Source organism: Thamnophis sirtalis, unplaced genomic scaffold (assembly GCF_051295495.1).
Source record: "Thamnophis sirtalis isolate CommonGarterSnake01/CBP01778 unplaced genomic scaffold, rThaSir2_p1.2 scaffold_1, whole genome shotgun sequence".
NCBI lineage: Eukaryota > Metazoa > Chordata > Lepidosauria > Squamata > Natricidae > Thamnophis > Thamnophis sirtalis.
The window spans coordinates 32,582,106-32,596,397 of NW_028261381.1; the positions used below are offsets into that span (position 1 = coordinate 32,582,106).

At 42.2% G+C, this 14,292-nt stretch overlaps 1 protein-coding gene and 1 long non-coding RNA gene across 3 annotated transcripts in view; one reads left to right on the forward strand and one right to left on the reverse strand.

The window, feature by feature from the left end:
- Positions 1-5,176, reverse strand: part of GPD2 (glycerol-3-phosphate dehydrogenase 2) — a 101,369-nt gene extending 96,193 nt beyond the window's left edge. The window contains exon 1 of one of the 2 annotated variants that reach the window (XM_087710370.1): positions 5,039-5,176. The gene's annotated coding sequence lies outside the window, so the exon portion shown is untranslated. Of the gene's footprint in view, positions 1-4,526; positions 4,628-5,038 lie in introns of those variants that run through there. The other variant, XM_087710362.1, reaches the window with a different exon arrangement.
- A 111-nt stretch (positions 5,177-5,287) lies between these two features.
- On the forward strand, positions 5,288-13,894 carry LOC106538828 (uncharacterized). The gene is made up of 4 exons (XR_015696045.1): positions 5,288-5,594; positions 9,872-9,980; positions 10,191-12,732; positions 13,514-13,894. It is a non-coding gene; the product is annotated as an uncharacterized LOC106538828 (long non-coding RNA).
- Positions 13,895-14,292: the final 398 nt, after the last annotated feature.

Consider the following 14,292-nt stretch of genomic DNA (forward strand, 5'->3'; position numbering starts at 1 on the left):
AGGCCGCTATTGAAGCATCCTGGTCTTCCATAACACCTCAGCAATGCCACAGGCTGATAGCTTCCATGCAACGCCGAATTGAGGCAGTAATTGCTGCAAAAGGGGCCCAAACCAAGTACTGAGTACATATGCATGCTTATACTTTTCAGAGGTCCGATATTGTTCTATGTACAATCCAAGAGCCAAGGTGGCGCAGTGGTTAAAAGCAGCACTGCAGGCTACTGCTAGATCAGCAGGTCAGCGGTTCAAATCTCACCGGCTCAGGGTTGACTCAGCCTTCCATCCTTCCGAGGTGGGTAAAATGAGGACCCAGATTGTTGGGGGCAATATGCTGACTCTCTGTAAACCGCTTAGAGAGGCCTGAAAGGCCTATGAAGCGGTATATAAGTCTACTGCTATTGCTATCTACTGCTATTGCCTTGTTTTATTGATTGTATGTAATATTCTAATTTTCTGAAATTGTGGATTTGGGGCTTTCACTTTTTAAGTTGCATTACTGAAATAAATGAACTTTTGCACGATATTCTAATTTTTCGAGTTTCACCTGTAGATACCAGAGAAAAGTATGGATTCTCCTGAAGCAAAAGCATTGGTAAGATATATTAAATGCAGAAGCAATCTGCTCACAGATATCCACAGAAACACAAAAATCCTAGAGTTACTTGCACTGATCATTTGTAGCAAATGACTCATACAATAACACTACAAAATCACAGATCCTAATTGTCAATACTAGCTATGTTGCATTACTGTGGAGTATTTACTTTGTTGGTTTTCTCAAGCCTCCCAAGAACTACATTAAGACTGACAATGAGCAGTGCAATATTTCACAATCCAAACCTTAGCAAATAACGATCTCATATTATTCTGCCAGTTCCCTAAGGAACAGGGTGCGTGACAAAAAAACTCAACAGGCCAAAGGGAAGGTTTAAAGAGAGAAAGGGCACAAGGAGGCAGCTGCTAGGTAATTAATATGTCTGATGTAACTTTAAACTTTCTGCTTAAGGAATATCATAAGACACGATTCTATAACAGTATATGGGTAGATTTAGTTCTAAACATTTGAAAATATTTACTGTTATGAAACGCTGTCATGGACATGCCTCTTTTTTAATTCTGGATAATAAGAATTATAAGTCATTCATTACAAATCAAACATTGAAATAAAGTGATACAGCAGCCATGTTAGTTAGTGATACGTTTGAGTGCACAAGTATCTGGTCATACTCGTTATCCTGAACGCATGGAAAATGCATATTCTCCTACTTGGCTTCCAAAAGACTATAAGTATGATTTTGAACGTCATTGTAAGAATAACTTTTTTGTTAGCCTTTGAGTCAGTGTTGATTCCTGGTGAGTGCTTGGACAAGTCCCTGCAGTTTTCTTGGCAATGTTTCTTGGAAGTGATTTTTTTTTTAACTGAAAATTTTAAAAAAGCTTTTACAAATATTTACCTCCCCTCCCCCACCCTCCCCACCCAAACCCAACCCCCCCAACCTCCCCCCCCCCAGCTTCCCAGAGTGAATACAGGGTATAAATCTTTAACAAGCATATTCTACGATAAACTAAAAGAAAGTTAGTATCATCTTTCATTTGTGCTTTAACTCCTCTTTTGTTAGGCTAACTCTAAACACATTATCTCATTCCTCGCTTTTTTAGTCATAAACTATCTGGAATTTCGTAGTCCCGTATTTATTTTTAATATAATCAATCCATCTTCTCCAGTCCATTTTATATTTCTCATCTGAGTGATCCTTAAGATATGCTGATATTTTAGCCATCTCTGCTAAGTTTGTTATTTTTAACGTCCATTCTTGAATTGAATTTCTTGGAAATGATTTGTTATTGCCTCCTTCCTAGGGCATAATATCTGTATATTAACACAGCCTCAGGGTTGAGGTTTCAACCATGGTTTCTCCAGCTCTCTGGGCTAACCATAAAGGAGGCCTACTCCCTACCTCTGTCTCTATACATATATAAGTGTTATTGCTTTCTCACCACAATAGGGGCCACCGAGAATTCAGCACTTGGCATTTCTGTCCTTAGGTATTTACAGGTGAGTTGTCAATCCCACAACTTGCCTCCCCTAGGATATCCTATTGGAGCTGGCCCAGGAAGCAAGCTGATTTGCTATGGTAATACAATTCCTTTGCATTATTGACCTCAGTTATTATTACCATGGTGACGGAAAATACAGCCACTCTTCCGACAGCAACCCATAATTCCATCTGGGAAGCAACTTCAGTTTTCCAGCAAGGACAAGTCTTGGATCCTAGACAGGCATGAATATCCTAATCCATCATACTCATTGTCCATACTACCTGGGGAACACAGGAATATAACACAACATTTCCACGTGATAGTAAATTGGGTAAAGTTGTTCCAGATCAATGTAGTGACCTCAACAATAACAACATTTGTAAGTAGGTACATTTTCTTGGTGTGTGCTCACACCTGTGGAATTATACCGTACTAGTGGAAACTTTTTACGCCTAAGAAATATGGTTTTCAGCATGTAACCAGAAGAAGAGTGATAAGGGCAGAAATAATTTATGATGTCAGTGGATTTTCATCTGCACGTCTTCAATTTTCAAATAATATTTAACATTTTATATTCTGATCTTAATCTGACTCCTAGGAATAAAAATTCAAATAAACTTTGGAAAATAATTAGAGAATAAGACCATTCTTATTATTCAGAATTTAATTTTATTATTAAAATAAAGTGTTATAAAATATAAACTAGGAACCTGAAATGAGATTCCAAAATCTAGGACTGCAATGGGTACATAAAATCTGTAATTTTTCAGGTATCAAACAGGCAAAACTTCACCTTAGAATCTTCAAAAAAAGGTAAACTTTAAAACAAAATGGGACAGAAAAAAGTGAGTTATCCTTGATCCTTGTTGTCATTTATAAAATATTTGTGTTTCCTGTTATGAAAACACTCATGGGTTGGGTTTCTTGCCTAGGAACTCCCTTGAATTACCTAATTCTAAAGAAGTATTAATTGATCAAGATATCATCTACACGTTCTTTGTAATAGTTAACCCAAGACATACTTCCTTGTTCAGCAGCCAAATCTTCAACAGTTGTTCACCTAAGAAATATGTAAGTGATCTTATCTTATCTTGAATTATAAGATCCTCCAATCATGCTAAGAAGCAATACAATAGTTTCTGTCAGAGACCTATCCGAAGGTAAAAAAATTACTTCAAAGATTTGTTGAAAGTCTACTTCTATATTATTCTGCCAAATGTATAGAAGTAATTTGCCACAAGGTTTTTTCATGATCCTTTTTGACTTAAATCTTTTGAATTAAAAAATTCCAAATTCTTGCAAACAGAAATCCACCCTAGTTCACAAATATGTATCAGCTATTTTCATCACTTTCTTAGCCCAATCTACCTCACCTGCGGAGAAAATACGCAGGACTATTAGGTATGCTTACCCACTTTTGAATTATATATAAAAATGGTGGGATAATAATTAGGAAGGAAAATTTTGCTTTATTCTTTTTTTTCCTTAGAAAAACTGGATTCAGAAATCTTTCCCAATTTAAATTAGGTGGTAGTCATAACTCTGTCAGTTACCTGTTTCCAACTTAACAGGATCTACTCAACATCTGTCCTGACTCAGGATAGATTGAATGATCATATTGCCAACTGCTTCTTGCACTTATCCATTTCTTTCTACCTCAAGCATCTGCTGTGACCATTTCCCTCTGATTAATGGTGGGGCCTGCCATCTGTTCATTTACTTCTAATAACCCTAACCAAGTGTCCTCTACAGTAGTAAGTCAACAATGCCAAAAGAACTACTGTGTATTTAGCATATCCAAACTGGCAACCAGAAAAAGCACTCAATCTAGGAGAGAAAAAGACTCAAAGCCTTTTTTTAAAGCAGGAATTAACCTTTTTGTAATTTGTTCTCAAATGAAAGACCTCACTCACCCTTATGCCTGCAGATGATAAGCCCAAACCCAATATTATATATTAATGCGGGTTAGGTTACAGGGGGTAGGGGTGATTGATCCTTTTGAGTCCTGTTATTACACCACACAAGTCCCCAAGCTTATCCTTGGAAGTGAAAACAGTCACCAAAAGTAAGCTCAGAATGCAACTAATGACTACCAGCATCAGACCCTTGAAATAGAAGCAAGTATATGGATGTCCTCGGGGCTGGGGGGCGGGCTTTTTGTGGTACTACAAATTAAACCTTATACATTTTTTTTGCCAGAGGAAAAGCAGCTCAGCAATGTTTGGCCTGCAAATGAGGTCTCTGCGGTGACAAAAAAGTAGAAAGTAGGGCACACGATCGGGGGCTCCGCCACAATTACATAAGCTCTGACCATTCGCAACAGGTTTCAGGTCTGAAGTCCGGCGGTGGGGAGACCACCTGTGCCTTCCCCCCACCCCCTCTTCGCTCTCTCTTCTGCCCCACCGTGTCCCGACCCCAGCCACCAAACCCGCAAGCAGGCGCGCGAAGGAATTGGGGAAAGCCAGAAAGGACGCAACCAGACCGACCCTTCGCGATGCCTCCTCCGGAACCCCGTTCCTCCGATCCGGGCGCCGGCTCCACTGCACCGCCTGTTCCCGCCCGACCGAGAAGGGAAAGAGAGAGAAGGCGGGGGTGGTAGTGGTGGAAGGAGGAGTCAGCATCTCCCAGTGACCGGCACCTTTCCCTCCAGCTGCAGCCGCCCACGGGCTCAGCAAAACGGAAGATGCGGGATCGTAGGGCTCCTCCTCGGACAAGCAAGCGGGGAGGGTACCCGAGCCAGTCAGGGGGATCCTTTGTCCCCGCCGAAAATCAACAGGCTTTTCCCACCGAGGCCCGGCCGAGGCGGGGAATCTCAGATGAAAACTCCCGCGCTCTGTAGGCCCCGCTGCGGCCGCCGCTGCAACGCGAGGACCATTCCGGGAAGTCACCCGGCCGTTGGCCTAATACGCCAAGCTCTCTTCCACGGCGTGCCTTAAAAGCGTTCGCCTGCCTCCCCGGGCTGCAGGTGGAGCCCAGTCGGAGCGACTTGCTGGCTTACCTTACTTGCTTCTTTGCCAGCCCAGCAGCTTCTAGCTAACCTCGGTGATGCATTATTGTTTTTTTAGGAAACCGGGCCTCACGGGGCGAGCCCTGGAAGTCGCTCGCGGATGAACAACAGAGGAAGGAAGGGGGGCAAAGTTAGGGGGCTCTTGGCGGCCTTCCTTCTTCCCGCCTCCGCTAACCGGCCTGCAAAGGAGCAAGTTGCCGTAATGGGGCGGCGGGGGGGGGGAAGCGGGTGGAAGAGAGCGAAGCGCTTCCCGCTCCTCCCTTTCCACACACGTGTTAGCGCCGAGAGAGGGAGAGAGAGAGTGACTGGCGCTGCGAGTCGCTCAGCCGCCCTGGCCGAGCCAGAAGCGGCTTTTTCTGAAGAAGGAGGCTGTTGCAGCGCTGTGACATTTGCAGCCGGTAAACAACTCTCCTGCCAAAGGAAATGACCCGCAAAAGAAACAACCCAGGGCCTCCACACAATCGCCTCTCAGAAGACCCAGATTCGTTTCCAAGGGGCTGCGCGCGTGCCATTTTACTTGGGATTTTGGCTTTGCTAAAGAAAAAAGGCAAGGGGGCGGCGAGGATGTTTTCCAAATCGGGCTTTTCCTGTGCGGTTCTTCATTGGGCTCGTTCATGGGCAACTCGCTTTTATTTTCCCTCCATTCTTGCCTTTTCTTTAGTAGGAGGAGGAAGGGGGGGGGAACTAACGGAAAGTTGGAGCGGCTGAACTTTTCCCCTTTCCGCCGATAGTGCTAGCATTACCCAGGCACTTCCTACTTGATCAAGTGATTCATCTGGGGTGGCGCCTCTGTTTGCGAAACGAACGGGGCATTCCCCACCTACTGTCCAACCGGAGGTAAAGTCTTTTAGAAGCGACTTTATATCCCCTTGGCAGATCAGGGAACTGCAAACAGGTGATCTGGCCCGGAAAAGAATTCGGGGGTTCTTTTTTGGATCCCAGCATGGTAACCAAGTGGGTTTCTGGAGGACATAATCCTTACTCTTCCTCATGCTTACACGAGTGAGGTCTTTCTGCTCCTTTTTTGCAAGTTGCTGTTTTGGTCTAACCTTGTTAGCTAGAAAGCTGAGTGCCCAGTTGGTGACAGTGGAGTGTGAACTCCTGCTTCTGCTTCAGCTCCTGCCCACCTAGCAGTTGGAAGGCATGCAAATGTGAATAGATTAATAGGTACCACCTTGGTGGAGAGGTAACAGCAGCATTCCTTGCACTATTGGCATACGCTGGCATGCGCGGCTGCTTCCCTTAGCCAAGAAACAGAAATGACCTTCTACCCACTTAAGTCAGACATGACTGGACAGGGAAGCCCTTTAAGACTAGTTTTAGCTGTGGTAGCATTTTTTAAAAAAAAAAAGTATGGCATGTTGCCCTACACATTCGGTTAGAATTCCACTTGGAACCATTGCATTTATAAAACTATAAATATATTCCAAATACTGATCCCTTTTGTCCTGAAGAATAAATATCCTTACACACTGGTTGTTATAATGTGTCATACATAACTGACTCTAACCACTTTTAGTTAATGTAGAATCCTAAATATCAAATGCTGGTTTTTTTAAAAAAGGTGGGGGGGGGGGGTAGAACGAACTGTTGCCTGCATACCATGTTTTCAAAGTGGCCAAAGGCGTTTGTGTAATTAATGTTGAAACTGCAGGATCCAATCTGGGTCGGTCACAAGGACCAGAAGTTTTGCCTTTCTGAGATTTCGGACTCATGCTGGAGGCCATCTTCTCTATAGCCTAGAGAGAAGTTCCATGAATATGGGCTGCAGCACGAGTCCGAAAGCTAAGAAGACAAAATCTCTGATCCCAACCCAGATTGAATCCTGCAACATTATCCTGGGACAGGTATATTCAGCTTCATTCGTGAATGTCGTAACTGAATGTAATGCCATAAGAAATCCATGTATGGCCTACAGCTAGTATGTGTTAACCCAGATCCTGGAAACAATTCCACTATATTTGCATCTAATTTATAATCAGCATACTGTGCTACCTTATTCAAATAATTTGCATTTTAATGCCTACATACAAAGGTAAAACTGAAAATGTTTTCATCTGTTTGTTTAATAACTTTCTGGAACCAGATATACCAAAAATTAAAGGATGAAACTCAGCATTCCTTAGACAAATGAAAATATAACAACTAAAAGCATGAGATATTCTGGGCAGCCTTTAAAAAGCTCTTTTAGAGAAAAGAGCCTCAGGCACTTCTGAGATGTCTTTAACAATTTGTATTCGGGTTTTTTAAAATAATTGTACAGGTTGAGCTGCTATTTTGGGAACGCAGTTTCAAGCGAACATACAGATCTGCGGTCTCAAAGGGACTGGCTTTAGGTCATGAGCCCATAAACCAACACGTGATCTTTTCATAAGGAAATTCAAAGTACTTTTTCGTCAGCCTTAAGCAACACAAATCAGACCAGATAAATGTTTTCAAGCCTGACCTTTTGAAAGGACCTTATGTATTTAAATAGGGATAAACCGTTGAACATCTGAAATATAATATTTCTATTTGTATCCTGGTTTTTTTTCTTCTAAGGGGGGGTCATGTCCAATATCAGCCCACTTTTAATTTGGCTGCAATATTTGGTGAATAACAAACCTATTTAGAAAGACATGGTTAGCTAAGATTCACCAGGCACCCAACTTACATATCCAGGCCTAAGTATGGTTACTCAGAAGGACATCCAAGCATAATTTCTTTCTCTTGGTGCCTTTAAAACAATGAGTTAAACTCGGAGTCTTCCTAAATAGGCCTACTCTGGACAGTTATAATAAAAGGAAGATATTATTTTTGCCAGTTATTGCTAAAACTTCAGTGTTCCCAGAAGGTTTCTCTGCATCAGTATGTGAGGGAGAGTGAGAGGCTTGGGGGACTGCTATGGGAGAGACGGAATTTAAGAGTATATTATGCCCTCTTTTGCCACTGGAAGAGACCAGATAAATTTTCTTACAAATGGAAAATAGCAATAGCACTTATATACCGATTCACAGTGCTTTACAGTACTCTCTGAGTGGTTTACAGAGTCAAGATATTGCCCCCAACAATCTGGGTTCTCATTGTACCGACCTTGGAAGGATGGAAGGCTGAATCAACCTTGAGCCATGTCAGAATCAAACTCCTGGCTGTGGGCAGAATCTGGCTACAGGAACTGTGTTCTGAACCACTCTGCCACCAGGGTTCTGTGGTTAAAGAGAAGAAACTCTTCCGTTTTGACAACTAGTTTGGTTGGTCACAAAACTGGTATAAGGTATCACAGTGATGGCGAACCTTTTAGATCCTGAGTGCCCAAACTGTGTGCACATGCCCAAACTGAAAGGACATGCATGTACGGACATGCGCATGTGGACATGCACATGCACACACCTTTCCATTTGGGTATGTGCAAGCACACAGTTTGGGCATTGGGTCTAAAAGGTTTGTCATCACTGGCATATGTGGGGACATGCATGCAAATATGTGCACCTGCGGACATGCGCATGTGCATGCGCAGACATTGCATGCACGCAGCAGAGACCCAAAGACCAGCTGGCCTGCGGGGCATCCCAACTCTGGCAGGGCAGCAAGAGGTACAGTCTTTTTCTTTCATTTTGTTTCATTGTTTGCAAGGAAACAGAAGCTCACAAAAGAAGCGCCGTGGAGATCTTATCTGGGGCGAGGGGGCACGTGCCAGCAGAGAGGGCTCTGCATGCCACCTGTAGCACACGTACCATAGGTTTGTCATCCCAGAGGTATCAAATCAATTGGCTATTCCTTGAGTGTTATATAATTGGGTCGGGTCTGGTCTGGTCTTTGACTGTAATAAACTTGATTTTTGATTTGGTATAAGGTAGGCACAATGATCCAGTGTGGGGAGCTCCAAATTAATTTCTCGCAGAATGAGAGAAATCCAATCCATTTATTATTACTGCAGCAATAAAATAGCATGGACCCAAGTGTTAAATGTTCAAAGAGGAGAAACAGTTGTTTGGAACTTGATACATACGTATGTCATTTTGCCTATCACATAATATATGAGTGGGGATGCAGTTATAATAAATTATAATCGCATAGGAAATGTGTTTTTAGGGACCTTTTGTGATAAGGCAACAATAGTTCACCAGGCTAATCACCCAACCAGTTTTATCTGGTTCTGGCTATCAGTCTTAGTTTTATAAGCTTTTTCTGCTCAGCAATACCTGGTATAGGCCATCAGTTTAGTAATCCTCCATCAGTCTAACCACTTTCTGTATCTGATAAGGTGAGTTGCAGCTCAGGAAAGCTTATGCACTTTAATAAAATGTGCTAGTTGGAAAAGGACTCCTGCTTTTTTTGAATAGAATAACACTAATGTTTAGCTGGATTGTATCCAGAGTACAGTTTCCAAGCAACAGCATTGTGTAGGATAGTAATTAAGACCTGCTGTGTTCCCAGGCCTGGGGTTAGGGTGTCTGTGAGCCCCTCTCAAATCTTTTTTTCAGTGTTGGGAAATGCTGTTTCAGTCAGGGAAGCCTCGGTGTTCTAGTTGTTGTTTTTTTAATTTAGGTATTCCACATATTGAAAGCTGCCTGTAATTGTCCTAGAGTTAGGTAGCTTTAACAAATCTTATAAATAAAATTATGACAATTCCCAACCCTTTCTGCCCATAATCACTTTGCCTGCACTCCCTCCTTATCTCGGTAGGAAGAACATTCTCCCTAGCTAGCAATCAAGATAATGGTTTACATTAGAACAAAATTGAATGTAAGCGAAATACAACGCTCCACCCTGTCAAAATATCATTGTGCAACAAGATCATAATTCCTGTTCAAACAATTATATTTTTATCCTCATTTCTAACAGGTTGAGCAGCCCAGGAATATCATGCCAACAAAACTAAGATCCGTTCTTGACTGCTCATATTCCAGCTTACTCGATTTCAGATGCAGTGGATAAAATCTGGGTATACTTGGTATGTTTCTTTGCCTGCATGTGTAAAATTCATAAAAATAAGAAACATGTGCAAGGATTACATCCCATTCAAATGTGACATTCTTTAATAAAAACTATCCAACCTTCATTACTGCATTAAATTGGTGGTTTACTATAACTCAAAAAGGCATTCTGTTTTATGCTTTCCAAATTGCCTTTGCAATCTTTAATCCTGGGTTTTTCAAAACAGGTGCAGATGCTGCGGTTCAGCGGCTTAAAGATGCTGGAGATGTTCTTTGCTCTGGCAGTTCGAGTCCTACACTACATGGTGGCGTGAGCTCCCATCACTTGCCTCAACCTCTGCACATCTGGCAGTTCGAAAGCATACTACATGCGAGTAGATAAATAGGTATCACTTCGGTGGGAAATGTGGCAGTGTTTTCTTGTGCAAGTTCGGACCCTGCTGAACCTGCCTGAATATGACACCCAACTGCAATGGTGAGAGAAGGCCACAGATGGCACCACAGGAACTTGTTTGCCCCCTGTGATGCATCTTGGATATGCACACAAGTATGAACTAAAAGGACTAATACTCTTCAACAGTCAAATAACTGTATAGTTATATATAGTATATATATATAGTAACATTGTAGCCTCTTAGCTAATTGTACCATTGCCAAACACTAAATACCCTGTTTCCCTGAAAATAAGACCTCCCCGGATAATAAGCCAAATCGGGCTTTTGAGTGCATGTGCTAAAATAAGCGCTCCCCTGAAAATAAGCCCCCCCCAAAAATATTGCAACACAGCAGTAGCCATGAGGTGACTACGCTCACTGCCTCCTGCACCTCAAAAATAATAACCCCTCCCTGAAAATAAGGCCAAGTGCTTATTTCGAGGGTCAAAAGAAAATAAGGCCCTGTCTTATTTTTGAGGAAACACGGTACATAACAAACCATCAAACAAGGTTCTGCCAGAACAGGATCATGTTCTGTGAGACATTAGAGACAAAAAAAAATCATTACAAAACGTTGCTACACACAGCCAAGGGCTCTCATAGAAATTCGTCCGAGGTACCTCAGCCATTTAAAAATGCCATGGCCACCAGTTTCCTTGTGCCCAATCTGCCTTCTGCAAATTAGCCCTGCCCCTCACTGCTTCCCTCTAAAGGAAAGGTTTGGATTTTGGGTGGACAGGAATTTCCCTTCTTAATTATCCTTTTTTTAAGGGAAGTGAGGTGGCAATTAACCAATTTTCTCTCATGAGGGCTTTGCCTATTGACTAGGGACTTAAAGAAAACAGGTTTGGCAGCCTAAGAAACTCTGAAAAGTCCTGCTTTAGTCAATGTAAAGGTGAAAGCTGCAGGTTTAGCTTACTGATGTCTGTCCTGATCTGTTGTGCAGCTCTGAAACTAAAAGAATTCCAATTTAAAAAGAAGGTGGCAATCTAAAGGTGTATAAAAGATTTGCAAGTTGAAATGAGTTACAGTGGATGGTTCCAGCCATTCTGGAAGATTTTCCAACTTAAAAACTTCTTTTTGAACCTGGAGCAGATGATTCAAGCTAAGATTTGGTTTGTTTCAAACTGGGAATATTTGCAGAATGATCAGAATACAGTCAATTTTGATCATTAAAATTTCAATTTTGATTTATGAGCCGTGGTGGCGCAAGCGGTTAGAGGGCAGTACTGCAGGCAACTTCTGCTGACTGCCAGCTGATTGCAGTTTGGCAGTTCAAATCTCACCAGGCTCAAGGTTGACTCAGCCTTCCATCCTTCCGAGGTCAGTAAAATGATGACTCAGATTGTTGGGGGCAATAGGCTGACTCTGTAAACTGCTTAGAGAGGGCTGTAAAGCACTTTGAAGCGGTAAATAAGTCTAAGTTGCTATTGCTATCCCATGACCATGAAAATGCTGCAGAAGTCATAAGTGAGTAGTCATAAGGCACTTTTTCTAGTGCTACTGTAACTTCAAGCAATCACTTATAAATTGTTATAAGTTGAGATATATATTTAGCCTAAAGTCAGATCAATGAATTCAAACTCTAATATGACCATCCTATGCACCAGAAAGTAACCTCAATGAAACTTTTTTTCTAAAAAGGTATGTTTACTGTGAGACTGTAACACACCAGTTTTTTTCAGCACTGAGAAGATTTAATGCACAAAGAACATAAATTAATTGTTTAAATCAAAATGCAATTTATATTACCATAATATACTATAGTTAAGTTAATGCATGGTATATATTATGGTGATATAATATATACCATTACTAATATGATCAATATTGAATTCATGTGCCCTTTCTGTTTTACTCTGGTCATTCTTATACTGCGAGATAATTCCCAGAATTTATCAGCATACGATTTTGATAAGCCTTTTTTGCTTTACATCATGCCTAAATATATTACTATAAGTATTAGCTATAAATACCTCCTAACTAAATGTATTGTGTGCATGATATTTTGTCAAGCATAGATCTTCATCCTCAACAGAGAATAAATGAATACATATATATGCTGTGCAGAGATGGTATTCAGCCAGTTCACACTGGTTCATGTGAACCGTTGGCGGAAATTTGGCCAAGGTCGGCAAACTGGTAGTGACGGTGGCTGGCCATGCCCCCAACAGGTCACCTAGTTACCGCTCACTCCCCTCGCCCACCCGCTCGACACTCATTCACTCGCCCTGCCAATCCGAGCCCTATATATGCCGTCACTTCATCAGACGGACCAGCTACATGCCTCGCCAGTCACTTACACGCCTCACCTGCTCTATTCAGCTCACCAAAGGTAAGTAAGCATGCTGCCTGCTTGCCCTAGGTCGGGGGCCCGGACCCCAGGGGAGTGCCATTCCCTGAGGCCTTGGACCCACCACATATCTTGCCCATATTGGGAAATACGCCATTCCCTGGCTCTGGCCCTGCCCCAGAGCCACTGCCCTCTCGCTTCCTGCCTCGGCCGGTTTGGGGAATGCACTACTTTCTGCAGTGGATGGTCCAGACTCTAAAAGGCAAGCTGACTGGAGTTTAGTGCGGCTCCCAGCCAGCCTGGCAAAGAAGGTGGTGGCTGGCCTCAGGCCATCGAAAAGCCAGACTTGTAAGGCAATGGGATGTGCGTGCACAAAGAACATGGCGGTGACGGCAACAGCTTTTTCACCGACCTCCAGTACTTTTTGGCAGCCTGTAGGCACTTCCCAGCAGCAGAGGCTGGCTGGGGGCCACTGAAAACTCCAATCAGCTTGCCTTCCGGAGCCTGGAGCAACCGCTACGGAAGGTAAGCAGCCCGAACAAAGAGGCGGGGGGAGGAGGAAGCGGGTCTAAGGCTGGGGCCACTAAAAGAGGGGAAATGGGGATGACTGGCGAAGGGGGGGGTAAATAGGTAGACATTTCAAAAAATTTCCTACCTTTTCCTGTGGACGTGGGCGTGAGTAATGTCATGTTGGCCACGCCCACTCAATCACATGTCACCCACTTAGCCACGACCAGTGAACTGGTAGCGAAAATTTTGAAACCCACCATTGATGCTGTAGGAGGAGGTTGTATTTTGCATTAAATTCTGACACTTTCTTTAGGATGCATCAAAATCCTATAACATTCTGCTGAAGAAGAAAAGAAGACTCCCTCACTTGTCTTTTGTGACCAATGTCAACACTTTGATTTGGATGCCATAGTTAATAGAAGATGCAGTTGATGTTATTTTAGCTCTTCTTTACCAATTTGCATAGGACTTTTAGTTGCTGGAGTCCCACCCTTATAAAACTGAACGAGAAGAGAGAGAAAAAGGTGATGGTGAACCTCTATTTACAGAAATAATTCTACCATGTGTAAAATAAGAGGTGATATGAACTTTCTCCAAAAGTACTTTTTGGGGGAAGATGTTTACATTTTAATGCTACCTCAGTACCATATATTATACAGTTGGAAGTGAGAGTAACATATATGCCGCCTTGGATGTAAAAGATGATATATAACTCAAATAAATAATAATTGCTTTTCAATTTTGTATCATGCCTAGTTAAACTAGACAAAAAAAATTGGTTTGTATATAATTGATAACTGGATAAGCAGTGTGAATCCCTATTAGTTTCTTTCGAGGAGACTCACTATCATCACTATTTTTTGTCATTGCACTGTTTCTTCTGTCAGCAAACTGAACAAGTCAGCCATGGGTTTGAAACATTAAAAACTTCTGTGAGATTATTTCACCTTGTTTATATGATCTGAAGCTGTATGGAAAAACACCATCTGAAATAGAATAGCTGTTCAACAACTGCCTGTACATACAGCCAAGATATTGCAAGGGAGTTTGGACTGGACAAATGTGCATTGTTTACTATCAAACAGGGAAAAA